The sequence below is a fragment of the Rhincodon typus genome, chromosome 21, assembly GCF_021869965.1.
Source record: "Rhincodon typus isolate 14 chromosome 21, sRhiTyp1.1, whole genome shotgun sequence".
Classification (NCBI taxonomy): Eukaryota; Metazoa; Chordata; class Chondrichthyes; order Orectolobiformes; family Rhincodontidae; genus Rhincodon; species Rhincodon typus.
Window position 1 is genome coordinate 695,334 of NC_063352.1, and position 6,000 is coordinate 701,333.

The 6,000-nt window shown below is 49.1% G+C and overlaps 1 protein-coding gene across 10 annotated transcripts in view; it reads right to left on the reverse strand.

The window, feature by feature from the left end:
- Positions 1–6,000, reverse strand: part of LOC109919806 (centriolar coiled-coil protein of 110 kDa) — a 59,392-nt gene that overhangs the window by 24,409 nt on the left and 28,983 nt on the right. The gene's annotated exons all lie outside the window — the stretch shown is intronic.

A 6,000-nucleotide genomic window follows, 5' to 3' on the forward strand; every position in this document is an offset into this window, starting at 1 on the left:
GAGCTGGAGGAACACAGCAGGCCAGGCAGCAGAGGAGCAGGCAAGTTGACGTTTTGGGTCGGGACCCTTCTTCAGAAATGGGGAGGGGGGAGGGAGCTCAGAAATAGAGAGAAGGGGGGAGGGGGTTGGGCTGGGAAAGACGGGTGGAATGGTGATAGGCAAGTGCAGTAAGGAGTGGTGGGGATTGGTCAGCGAGGTGGGAGGAGTGGATAGGTGGGAGAGAAGATAAACAGGTTGTGTCAGGTCAAGATGGCAGGGATGAAAGGGAAGATTGGTATTGGGATGAAGCCAGGGGTGGGGAGATTTTGAAACTAGTAAAATCCACATTAAGGCCATTGGGCTGTAGGCTCCTGAGGTGCTGCTCCTCCAGTTTGCGGGTGGCATCATTGTGACACTGGAGGCGGCCCAGGATGGACGGACATGTCACCCAGGGAGTGGGACGGGGAGCTGAAATGGTTCACGACCGGAAGGTGTTTTCATTTGTCACAAACAAAGCGCAGGTGCTCCACCAAACAAACAGTCTCCAAGCCTCCGCTTGGTCTCACCGATATAGAGGAGGCCACATTGGGAGCAGTCGACCATGTTGACAGATGTGCAGGTGAACCCCTGTCTAATGTGGGAGGTTTGTTTTGTGCCTTGAATGGAGGTGAGGCGGGAGATGTAAGGGCAGGTGTAGCACTTCCTGCTGTTGCAGGGAAAGGTGCCGGGGGTGGTGGGGTTAGTGGGGAGTGTGGAGCGGATGAGGGAGTTGCGGTGAGAGCGGTCCCTACGAAAGGCAGATAGGGTTGAGGACGGAAATATATCTTTGGTTCTGGGGTCGGATTGTAGGTGGCGGAAGTGGCGGAGAATGATACATTGGATATACAGATTGGTGGGATGATATGTGAGGACAAGGCGGGGTTTCTGTCTTTACTTTTGTTGGGGAGAGAGGATGTGAGGGCAGGGGTGCAGCTAAAGGCATTTTCGATCACCACAGGGGGGAAGTTACGGTCCTTGAAATAGGAGGACATCTGGGATGTTTGGGACTGAAACACTCCATCTCGGGAGCGGACAAAGAACAAAGAAAATTACCACACAGATACAGGCCCTTCGGCCTCCAAACCTGCGCTGATCCAGATCCGCTATCTACACCTGTCGCCTATTTCCCAAGGATCTGTATCCCTCTGCTCCCTGCCCATTCATGTATCTGTCTAGATACATCTTAAATGACGCTATCGTGCCCACCTCTACCACGTCCGCTGGCAACGCGTTCCAGGCACCCACCACCCTCTGCGTAAAGAACTTTCCACGCATATCTCCCTTAAACTTTTCCCCTCTCACCTTGAAATCATGACCCTTAGTAATTGAGTCCCCCACTCTGGGAAAAAGCTTCTTGCTATCCACCCCGACTATACCCCTCATGATTTTGTAGACCTCAATCAGGTCCCCCCTCAACCTCCGCCTTTCTAATGTAAATAATCCTAATCTACTCAACCTCTCTTCATAGCTAGCGCCCTCCATACCAGGCAACATCCTGGTGAACCTCCTCTGCACCCTCTCCAAAGCATCCACATCCTTTTGGTAATGTGGATACCAGAACTGTAAGCAGTATTCCAAATGTGGTTGAACCAAAATCCTATACAACTGTAACATGACCTGCCAAATCTTGTACTCAATCCCGTCCGATGAATGAAAGCATGCCGTATGCCTTCTTGACCACTGCGTTGCCACCTTCAGGGTACAATGGATCTGAACACCCAGATCCCTCTCTGCATCAATTCTCCTCAGGGCTTTTCCATTTACCGTATAGTTCGCTCTTGAATTGGATCTTCCAAAATGCATCACCTCGCATTTGCCTGGATTGAACTCCATCTGCCATTTCTCCACCCAACTTTCCAATCTATCTATATTCTGCTGCATTCTCCAGTCCCCTTCACTATCTTAGTGTCATCTGCAAACTTGCTAATCAGACCATCTATACCTTCCTCCAGATCATTTAAGTATATCATAAACAACAGTGGTCCCAACACGGATCTCTGTGGAACACCACTGGTCACAGTTCTCCATTTTGAGAAACTCCCTTCCACTACAACTGTCTCCTGTTGCCCAGCCAGTTCTCTATCCATCCAGCTACACCCTGGACCTCATGCGACTTTCTCCATCAGCCGACCATGGGGAACCTTATCAAACGCCTTACTGAAGTCCCTGTATATGACATCTACAGCCCTTTCCTCATCTATCAACTTTGTCACTTTCTCAACGAATTCTATCAAGTTGGTAAGGCATGACCTTCCCTGCACAAAACCGTGCTGCCTATCACTAATAAGCCCATTTTCTTCCAAATGTAAATAGATCCTGTCCCTCAGAATCCTCTCCAGCAGCTTCCCCACCACTGATGTTAGGCTCACCGGTTATAATTTCCTGGATTATCCTTGCTACCCTTCTTAAACAAGGGGACAACATTAGCCATTCTCCAGCCCTCCGGGACCTCACCCATGCTCAAAGATGCTGCAAAGATATCTGTTAAGGCCCCAGCTATTTCCTCTCTCGCTTCCCTCAGCAACCTGGGATAGATCCCATCCAGACCTGGGGACTTGTCCACCCTAATGCCTTTTAGAATACCCAACACTTTCCCCCCTCCTTCTGCTGACTTGACCTAGAGTAATCAAATATCTATCCCTAACCTTAACATCCATCATGTCCCTCTCCTCATGAATACCAACGCAAAGTACTCATTAAGAATCTCACTCATTTTCTCTGACTCCTCGCATAACTTCCCTCCTTTGTCCTTGAGTGGGCCAACCCTTTCTCTAGTTACCCTCTTGCTCCTTATGTATGAATAAAAGGCTTTGGGATTTTCCTTAACCCTGTTTGCTAAAGATATTTCATGACCCCTTTTAGCTCTCTTAATTCCTCGTTTCAGATTGGTCCTACTTTCCCGATATTCTTCCAAAGCTTCGTCTGTTTTCAGTCGCCTAGACCTTATGTATGCTTCCCTTTTCCTCTTTGTTAGTCTCACCTGTCATCCATGGTTCCCTAATCTTACCCTTTCTATCCCTCATTTTCACAGGGACATGTCTGTCCTGCACTCGAATCAACCTCTCTTTAAAAGCCTCCCACATATCAAATGTGGATTTAACCTCAAACAGCTGATCCCAATCCACATTCCCCAGCTCCTGTCGAATTTTGCTATAGTTGGCCTTCCCCCAATTCAGCACTCTTTCTTTAGGAACACTCTCGTCAGTATTCTAAAACTTACGGAATTGTGATCACTATTCCCAAAGTAATCCCCTACTGAAACTTCAACCACCTGGCCGGGCTCATTCCCCAACACCAGGTCCAGTATGGCCCCTTCCCGAGTTGGACTATTTACATACTGTTCTAGAAAACCCTCCTGGATGCTCCTTACAAATTCTGCTCCATCTAAACCCCTAACACTAAGTGAATCCCAGTCAGTGTTGGGAAAATTAAAACCTCCCATCACCACCACCCTGTTGTTCCTCCATCTTTCCATAATCTGTCTTCATGTGTGCCTCTATCTCACGCTCGCTGTTGGGAGGCCTGTAGTACAGCCCCAACATTGTTACCGCATCCTTCCTATTTCTGAGCTCTACCCATATTGCCTCACTGCTCGAGTCCTCCATAGTGCCCTCCTTCAGCACAGCTGTGATATCCTCTTTGACCAATAATGCAACTCCTCCACCCCTTTTACCTCCCTCTCTATCCCGCCTGAAGCATCTGTATCCTGAGATATTTAGTTGCCAATCTTGCCCTTCCCTCAACCAAGTCTCAGTAATGCAATAACATCATACTCCCAGGTACTAATCCAAGCCCTAAGTTCATCTGCCTTACCTACTACACTTCTCGCTTTAAAACAAATGCACCTCAGACTACCTGTCCCTCTGCGTTCATCATCTGCTCTCTGCCTACTCTTCCCCTTAGTCACACGGACTTCATTATCTAGTTCCTTACAGGATTTAGTTACTACCTCTTTACTGTCCACTAACCTCATTTGGTTCCCATCCCCCTGCCACATTAGTTTAAACCCTCCCCAACAGTGTTAGTAAAAGCAGCCCCTAGGACATTGGTTCCAGTCCTGCCCAGGTGTAGACCATCCGATTTGTAGTAGTCCCACCTCCCCGTCCCAAAGTCCCAAAAATCTGAACCCTCCCTCCTGCACCATCTCTCAAGCCACTCATTTATCCTGCCTATTTTTTCATAGCGACAGAGGAGGAGGAATTGGGAGTAGGGGATCATATTCTTGCAGGAAGGTGGGTGAGGGGAGGTGTAGTCTAAGTACTGTGGGAGTCAGTGGGCTTGAAATAGATGTCGGTTTTGAGGCGGTCACCAGAGATGGAGAGAGGTCCAGGAAGGAGAGGGGGGTATCAGAGAGGATCCAGGTGAATTTGAGGTTCGGTGGAAAGTGTTAGTAAAGTTGATGAACTGTTCAAGCTCCTCATGGGAATATGAGGGAGCACCAATAGAGTCATCAGTGTAGCGGAGGAAGGAGGTGAGAGATGGTGCCAGTGTAGCAGCGGAAGAGGGACTGTTCATGTATCCTATGAAGAGGCAGGCACAGCTCAGACCCATGCGGGTTCCCAAGGCCACTTCCTTAGTCTGTAGGAGATGGGAAGAGTTAAAGGAGAAGTTGTTGAGGGTAAGGACAAGTTCGGTTAAGCGGATGAGGGTGTTGGAAGAGGAGGGCTGGTTGGGCCTGCAGGAGGGGAAAAAGCGGAGGGCTTTTAGGCCATCTGCATGGGGGATACAAGTGTACAGGGACTGGATGTCCATAGTGAAGATGAGGTGTTGGGGGCCAGGGAATTGGATGTCTTAGAGGACGTGGGCGGTGTTCTGGACGTAAGTGGGGAGTTCCCAGACTGCGTGTGCGTGCGCACGTCAGAATCAAGGTAAGTGGAGAGAAGTTCAATCGGGCAGGAGCAGGCAGAGACAATGGGTCGGCTGGGACAGTCAGGTTTGTGGATTTTGAGAAGGACATAGAAATGGACAAAGCAGGGTTGGGGAAAAATGAGGTTGCAGGCTATGGGTGGGAGGTCACCTGAGGTGATGAGGTTGTGAATGGTTTGAGAGGTGATGTTTTGGCGGTCAGCGGTGGGGTTATGATCGAGGGGGCGGTAGGAGGAGGTGTCAGAGAATTGGCACTTGGCCTCAGCTATGTTAAAGGTCAGTGCACCACACCACTACTGCGCTTCCCTTATCTGTGAGTTTGATAATGAAGTTAAGGTTAGAGTGGAGGGCTGTACCCCCTCTCACATCACTGGCCAAACTCCACCACTCCCTACCTGCACTCACCTATCACCATCCCACGTACCTTCCCCAGCCCCACCCCTCCTCTCTTTCTGAGCTCCCTTCCCCCTCCCCATTTCTGAAGAAGGGTCCTGACCCGAAACATCAACTTTCCTGCTCCTCTCATGCTGCCCGACCTGCTGTGTTCCTCCAGCTTCACATCTGAGATGCTTTTTACTGCACAGCGGAAAAGGCTCCCTCCCATCTGGGGATCCGATGACTTTTGCCCCGAACATTCACATCCCCATGCCGTTCACCTAACTGGGAGTCAAATGTGTAATTATTGGTTGAACGCCTTTATCACCTGCTAGTCGTTTCATAGACCAACTAATTGTTGCCGGCCAAATCTTCATTCACATACAGCCCCTTACTCCAACTTGTGTGTAACTAGGCTTTCGCACAGCTTAAATCAACAGCTGTGTAAACAGCACTTATGAGTGAAGGAACTTGCTTTTAGTAGGATTTTTTTTTATTCAATCATGGGAATTGCTAGCTGGCCAGCATTTATTGCCTGTCACCAGTTGCCCTTGACCTTGGTGGGTGAGCTGCCTTGTCCATGTTTCTGTAGATTGACCCACAGGGAGAATAGTTGCCCTCAAGGAGAGAATTCCAGGACTTTGACCCAGCGACAATGAAAGATCAGCGATATATTGCCAAATCAGGATGGTAAGTGGTTGAAGGAAAATTGCAGGTGGTGGTGTTCCCATGTAACTACTA